Genomic DNA, 15,492 nt, shown 5'->3' with positions numbered 1-15,492 from the left:
AGTCGGTAGCGTGTTGAGATCGTTATCAATTTACGAAGACGACGTTACACAAAATAAGTGCTGAACCGAAATGTCGACGTGCATGAGATATTTACTTCACCAAGAACCGTAATTAATCGTTTGTAATCGATGTTTAACTGATTAATGATGAAATATTAATGATAAAACCAATACAGTCACATCCGCAACAAATTCCCTACAAGCTGGTCGTAATTTCAAGTATCTAAGAAATCGTAACAGTGGGCTTGTTATTTGAGTCAAAGATTCTACACAAGTGCCGAGCGCTACAGTCAAATATTATCGCTGCGTGTAATTATTACTCGGAGTTTCATGTCAATACAGGCACTTCCTAACCGAGCCTTGAGAAGAAAACTTTCCCAGGTGTTGGGGGGGGGGATTTAAATTATATGCTTCGGACCTACCACTGAAGTTCCATAAACCACTGGCTATTATGAATGAAAATTGTCTATCAGTGTTCGTGAGCTAAATCGCTGTCTAAGTAATGTTTAGTTAAATTATCTACTTAAAAGTTCACTTTATTCTGGTAGGTAAAAGTCCTCCGTTCGAATTCTAATGCCGAGATATTTGACGTCAGAAGATCGTATTACTGCGTCATAATAGATCGCAATTACTCAATCTCAAAAACAATCTAAGCGCGCCTACATGTACGAGCATTCAAATATATGACCTGCTTCGGCTAACTCTCGTAACGTAGTGACAATACATTGAATTATACTTAATCATTACTCACGATTCCCAAAGAGTACTCACACGGAGTATTCTTTGGGATCGTTGGTTCTACTTTGCGAATGTTAATTTATGCTAACTTAGCGATTTATTATGAGTTTGATTTTTAATCTTACTGAAATTTAATCTTTCTTTCGTAGATTGCTAAATCGTCAAGTCATAGATTCCTGATTTAATTACTTCTTATTGTCCTAATAATAGTGATAAATGGAACTTCGTTCGCTTATTCACTTTTCTGGGAATTTGGGACTTGGGGGGAAATCTTTGGGGTATTGGGAGACAATTTTTGATTTTTATTTCTCGTCCGAGGAAGTAGCATTACAGTGTGTGATGTCCTTAGGTTGGTTAGGTTTAAGTAGTTCTACATCTAGGGGACTGATGACTTCAGAGTTAAGTCCCATAGTGCTTAGAGCCATTTGAACCATTTGAATGATTAGGGCAGTCGTATCACGGTATTCCACAGGCCCCATTTTTATTCTGCAAGGTCGCATTACTGCCAAAGATTATGTGACCATTTTGGCTGATCGGGTCCATATCAGGGTACAATGTTTGTTCTCCAGTGGTTACTTTGCGTTCCAAGACGGCAGGCGTCTGTTTACACAGCTCGCACCGTCGAGAACTGGTTTTGTGAGCAGAGGATCAATTGCCGATCTCCCATGGCCACCAGTCACCAGATCTAAAAATTATTTAACCTTTGCAATCTATTTTGGAGAGATGTGTGTGTGATCACTATCCACCTCCATCTTTGTTATCCGAACTTGTCACTATTTTGCTGGAAGAACGGTATGCAATTCCTTTGGTAACCATACATTTAGTCACTCCGAAATGACTGAAAGCTGTTTTGATTGACAAAGGGTTTCCTACACCGTATTAGGCACGGTAATGTGTTGCGTTTTTGGTGTTCCAATATTTTTGTCCAACCCTAAAATGTCAGAATACTGAAAAATCTGTAAGCTCCCTTTACTCTTAGATAGTATTATGAGAAATTCAGAAGTGATAGAGAAGTCAGCCAGTACGATTTAATATCACCAGCATTTTCCCCAAAGAAAAATTAAGATCAGGGAAAACAAAGAATAAATGTTATAGGGTCGTATCTGAACCTCTTTTGTTTCGTTGGTTTTATTGTGTAGTGTGTCCCTCCATCCACCAATGGAAGAAGTTAAAAGAACAAGTTTCGAAATAGGGCTGAAAAATCAGTTGTAGTATAACTATTGTATATAACAATTGTGTATAACTATCACAAGAAAAAGGAAAATGTAGACAAACAATAAATCTGTAAACCCAGTTGATGAGGATTTAATTTATAACAGACGAGGACAATGACTGGATGTTCAGGAAGAGAAATAAACAGAAGTGTGATGGCGTGGTGTGCTTCTGGTAAAAGAAATAGCGTCTCCAAAGCCAAACTTGTGATATGTCTGAAAGGGAAATTTTACCAACAGCGTGTATTACAACTCTGAGCTATGAGAATGAGACATGAACTTCTGATACGAAAACAATTAAAAACTGAGGATTACTCAAAGAGCTACTGAGAGATGAATGCTGGAAATTACTAGCGATTGGTTCAAATGGCTGTAAGTACTATGGGACTTAACATCTGAGGTCATCAGTCCCCTAGAGGTAAAACTACTTAAACCTAACTAACGTGAGGACATCACACACATCCATGCCCGATGCAGGATTCGAACCTGCGACCGTAGCAGCAGCGGGATTCCAGATTGAACTAGTGATTGGATAATAGCTGCAGAGCAGATGAAACGGAGGCAGGCGGAAAATGTAGTCAGGCAAATGGTCGGCAGATTTCCAAAGGAAGTTCTTTGCTGGATTCTGTAAGATAACAAAAGACAGAGACGATGACTTAGTGGATATGCGGGTGGGGATTCATGACGTTTGAAAACAAGCAGGAACACTTTTCTGAACACTTACAGAAGGAAATGCATGGAAAAGTGCTGATAAGGCCTGTATACACCAATGAATGCGAAATCTGAGGTTGATAATAACTCACGAACGAAATTTTTCTGTGCCATATATATCATCATCGAACAATGTAAATGTACTGACGATATCGTCTGACAGGTCATTGAAATACAGAGCAACCTTGTGCCTAGGTTCTACTGGTCAAAAATTTTCGACCCAGCAGTGGCTGCTTTTTTTATAAGATTCACATTTACATTATTTAGGAGTGTAGTCTCAATAATCGAGACAACTGCGAACAGTCTGTTTTCAAGGTGATCGGACTATCATCAGTTGAAATAAATGATTCACGACACTAACGTTGAAGTAGCAGAATTGTAGACAAATCAACCAATAATAACCTACACATGTAATTCCCTTACTTTAATAGTGCTGTTTCTTTAATAGCTAACTGTGCACAAACTAATCACTCGCTTCTAAGAGGCCATTGTGTTAACAACAACAAATGATAAATATTGAAATAATTAAGTAATGTGACAATAGCTCTTCCTAGCGGTCTGTTGTGAAAACATATAAACAGACCGTCTGTAGCAGCCGCTGACAAGTACCGCCTGACATTACGGCGGCTCCTTGCACGAGGCTGTATATGACATTGATTTAGTTATTGGCCATACATAATATCAATATCTCCCTAATACAAATACGTAATTTGAAAGTTAATTAATCCACATACGCAACAGTACTATTACCGACTGATTCTGGTGATACGAGACATTTATATATATTACACATAGGGCATGAAATCATGGTAGAGGTGTGTGACTCCTATGGAAAAAGAAAAGGTTATTGCTAATGAATACAAAAATGTCACTTTAATCAAGCTCCATGAAGAAAACCACCCGATTCGCATTGTAATTAGGGCTGGCGAAAGTCCAAAGTGTACATAGCTTTTATCAAGCTGAAATTTGAGAATTTTTTACCATTCAAAAATTGTACAGAATCGAAAATAGCTTTGAGATGATACTTATCTCACAAAACACACGGTTGCCTGAAAATACACATCTCGTATCGTCTGATTTTAATAATCTTTATACGAATGTGCAAACTAATGAGACATTAGAAAATATTAGTTACAATTTTATGCAGCTCGGAGAAGTAGTGCCATGTATGCTAGTCAGTTGTTGCAGTTAGTTAAAACAGCCTCACCTTTTAATTATTTTACTTTAATAAGAAAAAATTATCACCAGAAAGATGGCCTTGCAATGGGCTCAAATCTTTCAGGCATCCTTTCAGGACTTTTTGTACATTTTTTAGATAGCAAATTGTTTGGTACGTACAGTATGCAAAACGATTACAGGGTATCGCAGGTATGTCGACGACATTTTCGTAATTTTGTCAGGCGATGATAATGGCGATCAGGAACTAACTAATATTCTTAATTCCTTACACAGAAATATGGAGTTCGCTCGCGGAATCGAAGTAGAAGGTTCAATTAATGTTTCGAGCTCACAAATCATCATTATCACACATACTGTTAAAACTGAGATATATCGTAAGCCAATATTATATCACAAGATTTAAGCCACGCTCCAGGGGAAAATGATATATTTTTTACATCAGTGTTTCATCCTAGCTGGACTAGCTTGCTCTAAAGATGTGACTGAGAAAGAAACTGACTTGATTGTTTAGGTCGGAGTAGTAGTGGTTAACGAGGAAGCGGAAAAGTATATTTCGTTGTCATACTATGAGTCCTTGTTAGACTTGGTAGCAGACGTCTTCCGTAAATATAATATTACAGTGGGGTTTCGAACGAATAATAAACTGGAAAAATTGCTGCGACATAGCTTATAACCACCACCAAATAAATTCTGTAGCTCAGGTACCTATAATTTTTCCTGCGGTTCCTGTAAGAAAAAAATAGATCGTGCAAATTGGAAGGGAGTTTGAAATCAGATTTCGTCAACATGTAGACGCAAGTAACGGAAATGCGATGGGATATCGTTCAAAGCAGAACCAACATCAGCTTAAAAACTGTGAAGACAACCTGTCCATTTTGCGTTTTGGTAACAAAATTACAGTACTGGACATTTTAGAAGAAGCTGAAATGTATGTGAGAAATCAGGTAGACCCGGAACTTTTAAAAAAATGAACAGATTTCTCAGTAATTTACTTGTGATAAGAGCCCCATCCGGCTATTTTTCTTTTTCTTTCTCTTTTATGGATTTCTTGATGATGATCACATGTAATTTTATTAACGATTTGTTTTTCTCCAGTCATGTTACAAATGTAAAGATGACTTGTAACAGTACGTTTGTTTCATGATATCAGCAGACTTTCGTCTGTGTTGCTAAAAACGAAATAAATATTTTAACTGATTTAGTTGTACAGAAAAATAAGTATTTTAATTAACTTTGTGTCGGATGTGATGCCCTCTACCGTAATTATGAACAAATTATACCGAATGTTGTTCTGTATGAAGTTTTTGTAAAAGGAATGTCTTGTACTATTTTTACAACTGACTTTCTTGCAGATTAATGAAGATTGAGTTTTTATTATTTTCCATTAACATTTCTGTTTTGCGCTTCATCAGACGTGCTGCCCTCTAGCGATACGAGTTTACGTTACAGCGGTTTTGTACAGCATCCAATGAACACTGTATTTTCAGTTTGCCAACGAAGTAAGGCCGCAGGACTGTCAATTCGTCCATTATTTGCTAATCGTGTTTTGCCCTTAGTCCTTTATTTGTTTTAAGTACTTTAAGATATTCGTTTATAAAATTTGACGTCTGAAGAAATACACCTTACGTTTTTCTGTACATCACGAAGGTTCATTTCGCCACGAGGAACATTCGTCGCGATACCGGGAGCATGAGGAACATTGACAATTTCATTTCATACAATCTGTTTCTTGATTTCGTTATTTATTTTTATAAAGGTGAGAAGATTATGATTCACACTTTGTTGGAACATGGCATTTACGTTTAAATGTAACTAAAGAAATGAAGCTTGCAGATGAAGGCACGTTTGAGAACGCAAAGAATAGCTGTGAGGCTGAGAGGGTAGAAGGAAGGCGAAACAAAAAAGCTGTGTTAGTGGTGCCTTTACACTGCATCTATAGTCAGCTACTAGCTAGGTCGACTTGTTGGATACAACTGCACATGTTTTCCTTTGACATTTATACGGACGTTATAGACCTTACATGGTATGTACTTAAGTACTTCAACGTTGCGCACAATTCATTTCATTTGAGACTTACATAATCAAACCAGGTCATCCGAGGATGGTTTTAGTAATCAGTATTCTGACGGGTTTCATGCGGCCTGCCACTGCCACGATTTCCTCTCCCATGCCAAACTCTTCATCACAGAGAAGCACTTGCAACCTACGTCCTTAATAATCTGCTGGATGTATTCCAACCTCCGTCTTCCTCTACAGTTTTTGCTCCCCGTAGTAACATGGAGGTAATTCCCTGATGTCTTAACAGATGTCCTATCATCCTGTCCCTTTTCCTTGTCAGTATTTTCCGCATATTCCGTTCCTCTCCGATTCTGGGCAGAAGCTCCTCATTCCTTACCTTATCAGTCCATCTAAGTTTCAACATTCGTCTCTAGCAGCACGTCTCAAATGCTCCGAATCGCTTCTGTTGCTGTTTTCTCACAGTCCATGTTTCACTACCATACAATGCTTTGCTCCAAACATACATTCTCAGAAATTTCTTCTTAAAGTTAAGGGCTATGTCTTATACTTGTAGGCTTCCCTTGGCCAGGAATGCCTTTTTTTGCATGGCATAGTCTGATTTTGATGTCCTCCATACTCCGTCCTTCATTGGTTATTCTGGTGGTCTAGGTAGTAGAATTCCTTCATATACTTCGTGACCGGCAGTCCTGAATTTAGGTCTCCCGCTGTTCTCATTTCCGCTACTTCTTATTACTTTCCGCGTTCTTCGATTTACTGTCAGTCCATATTCTGTACTTATCAGACTGCCCATTCCATTCAGCAGATCATCTAAGTCTTCTTCATGTTCACTGAGGATCGCAATGTCATTAGCGAATCGTATAACTGAAATCCTTTCACCTTGAATTTTAATTCCACTCATGAACCTTTTTTTATTTCCATCATTGCTTCTTCGATGTACAGATTGAACAGTAGGGGCGGAAACCTACATCCCTGTCTTACACGCTTTTTAATCCGATCTCTTCGTTTTTGGACGTCCACTCCTATTATTCCTTCTTGGCTTTTATAGACTTTGTATATTACCCATCTCTCCCCATAGCTTACAGCTATGTATCTCAGAATTTCGCACATCTAGCGCCATTTTACACAGTCGAACTTTTTTTCCAGGTCGACAAATTTCTTTAATCTTGCTTCCATTATCGACTGCAGCGTCGGAATTGCCTCCCTGGCGCCTTTACCTTTCCTAAAGCCAAACTTATCGTCATCTAACACAACCTCAGTTTTCTTTTCCATACTTCTGCGCATTATTCAGGTCGCCAACTTGGGTGCACGAGGTATTAAGCGGATTGTGCGATATTCTCGCCACTGTCAACTCTTGCAGTGGATGGTATTTTTCCGAAAGTGAAATAGTATGTCGCCAGACTCATACCTTCCACCCACCAATGTGAATAGCCGTTTTGTCGCCACTTCCCTCAATGATTTTAAAAATTCTCGTGGCATGTTACCTATCCCTCGTGCCTTATTTGATCTTAAGTCCTCCAAAGCTCTTTTAAGTTCTGTTTCTAATACAGGATCTCCTATCCCTTTTAAACTGACTACTGTTTCTTCTTCTATCACATCAGAGAAATCTTCCCTCGTATAGAGGCCTTCAATGTACTCTTTCCACCTATACGCGTTATCCTCTGCATTTAACAGTGGAATTCCCGTTGCACTCGTAATATTAACACCCTTGCTTTTAATTTCACCGAAGGTTATTGTGACTTCCGTATATGATGAGTCAGTCCTTCCGACAATCATATCTTTTTCGGCTTCTTCACATTTTTCATACAGCCACTTCGTGGTAGCTTTCCTGAACTTTCTGTTTATTCTGTTCCTTAGTAACTTGTATTTCTGTATCCGTGAATTCCCCCGGACATTCTTGCACTTCCTTCTTTCGTTGATCAACTAAAGTATTTCTTCTGTTACACATGGTTTCTTCGCAGTTACCTTCTTTGTACATACGTTTTTCTTCCCTACTTCTGTCCACTCATCTTCAATTGTGCTGTCTACTGTGCTGTTCCTTATTGCTGTATCTATAATCTTAGAGAACTAAATGCGTATGTCGTCATTCCTTTGTAGCTCGTTATCCCACTTCTTTGTGTATTGATTCTCATGACTAATCTCTTAAACTTTAGCTTACTCTTAGTCACTACAACGTTATGAACTACATCTAAATCTGCTCCTGGGTACGCCTTACAATCCAGTATCCAATTTCGGAATCTCTGTCTGACCATAATGTAATCCAACTGAAACCTTCCCGTATCACCCGGCCTTTTCCAAGTATGCCTCCTCCTCTTGTGATTCCTGAACAGAGTATTCGCTATTACTAGCTGACGTTTGTTACAGAACTAAATTAATCTTTCTCCTCTCTCATTCCTTGTCCCAAGCCCACATTCGCCTGTAACCTTTCCTTCAACTCCTTCCCGTACAACTGCATTCCAGTCCCCCATGATTTTCATCTCCCTTTACGTACTGTATTATTCCTTCAATATACTCGTACACTTTTTCTCTTCATCTTCAGATTGCGACGTCGGGAAGAATACCTCAACTATCGTTGTCGCTGGTGGTTTGCTGATAAGAATAACCCTCTCACTGAACTGTTCACAGTAACACATTCTCTGCCCTACCTTCCTATTCGTAACGATCCTACTCTCGTTATACCATTTTCTGGTGCTGTTGATATTACCCTATACTCGAGTGACCAGAAATCCTTGTCTTCTATCCACTTCACTGACCCCTACTACATCTAGATTGAGCCTTTGTGTTTCCCTTTTCAGATTATCTAGTTTCCCTACCACGTTCAAGCTTCTGACATTCCACGCCCCAATTCGTAGAACGTTTTCCTTTCGTTGGTTATTCAGTTATTTTTTTTCATGGCCATGTGGCCTCTGGGAGTCCCCTCCCGGATATCCAAATGGGGGACTATTCCGGAATCTTTTGCAAATGGTGAGGTAATCACGACGCTTTTTCAATCACAGGCCACATGTGCTGTGTATGGACGTTATGTGTCTTTAATGCACATCCTCATGTCGTTGATCAGTGCTGAGTCTTTTGCCTAAAGGGTCAGTTTCCCGCCGCAAGGACAAGAGAGTGCCTTGAACCTCTGTCCACTCGTCCGCCCTCTTTGACAAGGCCGTTGGCAGAATGAAGTTGACTTCTTACGCCGGAAGTCTTCGACCTCCAATGCCAACCATTAATCAAAATGCATCCGTGGCGGGTTTCGATCCTGGGACAGAGTACGTTTATGATTACTAATCAAAGATGCTACCCCCTTTTTTATTTTTTATTTTATATAAGCAGTGTGTACATCATGCAGTAACAAAAACGTTACACTCGGTGCAATGAATGGAGAGTGGTCTCCCTCTAAACCGTTTCCTCAGAGGCCGGCCGGTTCTAGGCGCCCCAGTCTGGAACCGCGTGAGCGCTACGGTCGCAGGTTCGAATCCTGCCTCGGGCGTGGATGTGTGTGATGTCCTTAGGTTGGTTAGGTTTAAGTAGTTCAAAGTTCTAGGGGACTGATGACCACAGATGTTAAGTCCCATAGTGCTCAGAGCCATTTTTTTTTAACCGTTTCCTCAGAGGATGTCGTGAATCATCTTGAAGTGTGCCTTCTGGTGGTTGGAACGCCCCAACGCGCCTAAATAGTCGTGGTCGGTACAATGCGTGGCGGCGGAACGCCTCATGAGTCATCGTCAGGCAAACTACAAGTCGAGAGAGCCTCCGGGCGCTGCTTAAAAAACGTAGTGGAGCACCATGCCCTTCAGCAGCTGACGGCGTTCGTTCTGGTAGTGGGAAAGTAAATTGTATCTGTGTTTAGGGGTTCGTCCGGCGTGATAGACTCTGGCAGTCGTCGCAACAGGAGAGCCAGCATACTTTGTATAAGATCCCAGCAGGAGCCCGTCACAGCACATGTCAAGCGGGCCCCTAGACCACAAGCATAATCACCGAGCGAGGTGGCGCAGTGGTTAGACACTGGACTCGCATTCGGGAGGACGACGGTTCAATCCCGCGTCCGGCCATCCTGATTTAGGTTTTCCGTGATTTCCCTAAATCACTCGAGGTAAATGCCAGGATGGTTCCTCTGAAAGGGCACGGCCGACTTCCTTCTTCATCCTTCCCTAATCTGATGAGACCGATGACCTCGCTGTCTGGTCTGCTTCCCCAAAACAACCAACCACAAGCATAATCACAATAAAGTGTGCAGTATCATCTGGGTCTGTATTATTTTTGCGACTTACCAGTATTTTTAAATTGCACACGAAGATGCCGCGTACTGGTGCGGGATGGCGTTATCACCACATTACAGTTTGAAAGAGGTCTCACTCAAGATCTCAATTGGATGACTGGTCGAATCATGCTATGTCTAGATTTGTGGGGCGTTCGGATGTGACAGTGGCCACATGTTGGAATGCATGGAAGTTGTCAAAGTTCCGGTGGATCACGTCCGACCATCACAAGGGAAGAGCGCCATATTGTGCACCACTTCTGCATCTCTCATCCTAGAAAGGGTAATGCGCTTAAAAATTTTAGAAAGTATTCTGGAGTTCAGCGATCGGTATAAATGCTATACTGGAGTTCAGAGATCGGTATAAATGCTAAAAATCAGGTAAAAACAGTCTCGGTAGCGTTTTCAGGTTTTCTATTTCTTAGCAACCGGTTTGGTCCTTTCCTCAGACGACCTTTAGGATTTTGACTGCCATTATTGGTGCTGATGGCGGCAGAGATCCTTAAAAGTAAACACGTGACGTCCTTACTTTTAGGGATCTCGCTGCGCCTGTCGCCACCAGCAGTCATAATGGCAGTCAAAAGCCTAAACATGATCTGAGGAAAGGGCCGAAACCGGTTGCTAACATATAAGGAACCTGAAGACGCGATCGAGGCTGTTTTTATATGAGTTTAAATAATGGGCTGCTTGCAATACTGTGTCGTCACACGTCATTGGTCAGATACTAGCAGCAGCCGGATTGCAGGATTACCATCCCATGCGTAGGCATGCCGCAACACAAGGGGCTGCGTCTGGGGCAGTGCCATCATTGGGAAGCATGGGCTGCTTATACAAGGAGTCACATAGTGTTCAGCGATCAATCGCGTTTGTATACCGCCCTTGACGACAATCGGCTGCGAGTATGGCGAAGACCTGCCTTTATCACAATGTTTTACAGAGACACAGCTGCGCCACTCCTGTTGTCATGACGTGGAAAACCATCAGGTATGACTTCAGATCAGGACTGGTAGTGATTGAAGGTACTCTGACGGCACAACGGTATGTCACGAATATCCTTTATCCTCGAGTGTTACCTCTCGTGTGACAGTATTGTGGTGCCATTTTTCAACATGACAATGATTGTCCACATATGGCACTTGTCTCTATGATCTTCCTGTATGATGTTGTGTTGCTCTTTGGCTGCCGAAGGACAAACGCTGGTAGGCATCCTCGGTGAATGAACAACGAAGTACATACATAGGTAGACATCCATCGGAGGATGAACAACGTGTATGGGTTAAAATGTCTGTCGAAACCACGGCTGAGGAACGGTGCGCCAAGGTCCGTGCTGGTCGTGGTTCGTCACAAGACGCCAGGCGATCTGGGAGGCCAGCCTCGTCCATTACGGAACCCAAGTGAGAGACACTCGAGCGCCTGCCCTACAGTCGTCATCTCTCCCCATGCGATCACACCCTTTCGGTTCCCTAGAAAGGCCTTGAAGGGTCGACGATTCTTTTCAGACGAGGATGTACAGGCAGCAGGACACTGTGTTTTACCAAATGGGTAATCAACCTGGTCCGTCAATGGGACAATTGGCTCAAAGCTCACGCCTATTTTGCGTGACTGACATACCGATTCCTGGCTGTACGGCGTTATTACGAAAACTTTTTGATCACCCCTTCTGATAAATGAATGTGTCTACAGATTAGACAACAGTAATGCTATTCAGAGGATTCGGCCGTGTCAGATCAAAAATTGTCTTTCATGACGACATAAACTATTTGTTTTTTTTTTTAGTGATCAATCTTCTGACTGGTTTGATGTGGCCCGTTACGAACTCCTCTCCCATCTTACTATCGTGTAAATCAAATAAGTTATCCAGAAGATCAATGTGCAGATAAAAAGCCTGTAAAATTCCGGTATCCTCGTGGTATTTTAACAAATAAGATGAGAAAAGAAACTAAAATTAAACGTTATAAAACCATAACACTTCTTGCGCTTCTCTACAATAATGAGACTCTTACAACACTATAGAGAAATAAGCGTCGAGCATCTGAAATTAGATTTCTGAGAGCTATGAAAGGAGGTACAAAATTAGATAAAATAAAAGTTTAAAATGTTAGCAAAGAGTTAAAAGTTAAACAATTAAACAATCTAATAGATGAAAATAGAGATAAACTAATCGTGTGGGAAAATATATCTTTCTGGTACAGCAAAAAACCAGTCCAAAGTTGAAAATTTTACTTTTTTTATTCACTAGATGATTAGTTTCGAGCCGAGACCAATTTTCAAATCATACTGCAGGGTAGACAACTAGGTTTACACCCATGTATAATACAGGTATTAATAATTACTAAGCATGTGCCAAAAATACAGAACATATCGTTTCAACACTTTACGTAACAAAGTCCAAAAAGGTATTTCCAGAGATGTGAAAGCATTGTCAAAAATGTGCAACGAACTCTTACAGCGCATACAGATAACTGGTAATTTACACTACTGGCCATTAAAATTGCTACACCAAAAAGATGACGTGCTACAGACGCGAAATTTAACCGACAGGAAGAAGATGCTGTGATATGGAAATGATTAGCTTTTCAGAGCATTCACACAAGGTTGGCGCCGGTGGCGACACCTACAACGTGCTGACATGAGGCAAGTTTCCAACCGATTGCTCGTACACAAACAGCAGTTTGTAACTAACCACGTTACTACGGGTTATTCCTTATTATTGCGAATGGAAATACTTATTGCTTATGAAATCAACGTGAGAAGAATAGGGTCGCCACCGACTCAAACCATACAACTAATCAAAGATTTGGTCGAGTCGGAAAATAAATTAATTTGATCACAGACCAAAAACTCACAAAAATGCATACGTTGTGAGGTCACTCACAGCGGATACGATGTAATTAATAGTATTGCCCGTGCGCTGTTCACGACAATCAAACATTTAAAATAAAATAGAAAATGCATGAACATTGCATAAGATCAGCTCCCAGCAACACACCTGAAAATATGACTTAATCTAAAGCATTTGTTATAAAATACAAGCGGAGACTAATCACTGGACCTGTGCATAAGGAAACGCATTGGATGTGCTAATGGGAAAGCTACGAGGTGAGTGGCTTAGGCGCAAAAACGTAATCTCGGAACACAAGAGAAAATTGTAGATAAAATCATTTATTCCTAAACTAAGGATGTGAGGCATGTACACGATTCCTGACAACACGTGGTTTGTGGAGGCACAATTTCTAGGTATAGTACCAAATTCCAACAATATCACATCATACAATCATGTTAACATTTTCTAAAACAAACATGCGATCGGACAGTTAGTGATGCCGGTAGCCCAACAACTATAATGTTCTACCACGTGGTTGGCTCCCCACGGACGAAAGACACGGAAAGTAAGGAAAATTTACGAGAAGGCAAGGCTCTAAATATTTAGAAAGGTGAAAGCTTATACAGGCACAGCTCAAGGCAAACAGACATTCATACAGAAGCGAGTGCTCACTTCTTATCGACACCTTTGTGTGGCCCTCTTCCGGCGGATCCAAGTCTGCTACAGAAATTTGCTAAAAGAAAAATCTGCCAAAGTTTTGCATTCCTTGCTGCGACAAGGCAAAGCAATCTTTCAGAGTTGAAAAGCGAGACCAAAAGCTAACAGCTCTCCCCTCGCCAAGTAACAACGCGCCACGCGGTCAGTCTAACTCACCCTTCTTCGACTGGAGCACAGCAGTGGACGCATCCCGTACCGGCGGCAGGCTGCCTCCCGCTTCTCCAGCCTCTTCCACGCTCCGCGTGGACCGGAAAATCCCAAGATGCCATTTCCGCCACCAATCTAACGCAGGTGGATTTCTCACCAGTAGCGGAAACCTCTTTGCCGACTTGACCACTACGAGAGCTGGCTATTCCGTACAACTGCTGCTGAATCTGTACGACTATCGCAGACTTTCTGCAGCAGACTACGCCACCGTCTAGCAACGTGACACACAACCACATTCATTCAATCACGCCACTATGAGAGTAAAGAGAATAGAGAAACAAGGAAAAGAAAGAGAAATGGTAATGAAAATCGGCTACCGGACTAATGAAAGGTGGCTACAGGACCCTTTCATCACTCCAAACGTCCCAGAGAAGACTGTGCCGCGAATTTTCTCGCCATGCTAGGAGATTCGCCAACAGTCTTCAAAACAAACATACCCTAACGAGCAACAATTGCAACAGGCAAACAGCAGCACAAAATAATTGATTAATCTCTTAGATCCAAATGAGTTTTATCTGACCTTAGTCAATAATTGTGACCTCATGCGGTCCGCAAGGCTAACAAAACAAATTAAATTGTGATACTGTACGCTAACATCATGTCATCTGACCTACAACGAGAACAAACATGAGATATTATCTTAAAATTGCTTAAACCTATTATCAAAAGTTAACATAGAGACATAGATGAACAGGTACACAAAATATATACATATATAAACAAATTCAATGTTGCAAAATCATTATCACGAACCAAAGCAGTATCAGCTGGTGCTGACATAAATAAAAACATGTAAGTGAAAGTGCAAAATACAATTTTCACAACAAATATAGTGATACAAAATCATTAATGAACCCAATGGAATGACAGCTGGTAAATAACCACCTATGGAAAATAAGACATGAGTACAAAAACGCACCCAGAAACCAGCTCGTTGACACGCTGTCATTTTGCGGTTTCGTCACATGGTATTTTCACTGGGTATTCTCTTTAGGTGCTGGGGTGGGCGTCTCTTCTAAAGGCGACTTGGAGAATAAGCTACTAGGGGACCACAACACTGAACTGGGGAGTTCGCAGCGGCGTTGATTGTAACGTCCGTTGTAACCCAGGTTGTTCATCCTAGACAGCACCCCGCGACGTTGCCTCGTGCCCGTTTCCACCCTCTAAGTCCATACTGTGGGATGGTTCGGCGTTGCAGATTTGCAGGACATCGCCACTTGTGGGCCCTGCCTCATCATCGAGAAGGCGGCTTGGCGGTCGTCGTCCGTGTGTTGTGGAGGAATGTGTTTTACCGACACACGCCCCCGTCTCCTGTCGTGTCAATGGGGAGACACGCGCTCTTCTGCGTCGCATCGAGGTCGACGTAAACTCGTGCGGGTGTCGGGCTTGAGACCCGCTTATCACCTCTTTGCACCGTCTCAGCTGATGCGTCAGTGGTGGGACCCGCGTCCCTCCGGGCAGTGGGCGTTACCTCACCGCAGCAGCCGTCTGGACTAGCGGCGCTCAGGGATCGGCGGCCTCGTCTGGTGTGCGTCATACTTTCCCTTTCGCTTGTCAGATGACTAGCGCATGGGGTGGAACGCCGCCCATTAGCTGGCGCTGCCGTGGTGACACGCCTGCGGGCTCCGGTGTGAGCCTGCGCCTGG

Source organism: Schistocerca piceifrons, chromosome 4 (assembly GCF_021461385.2).
Source record: "Schistocerca piceifrons isolate TAMUIC-IGC-003096 chromosome 4, iqSchPice1.1, whole genome shotgun sequence".
Lineage (NCBI taxonomy): Eukaryota > Metazoa > Arthropoda > Insecta > Orthoptera > Acrididae > Schistocerca > Schistocerca piceifrons.
Note: the sequence above shows the minus strand (reverse complement) of the source record.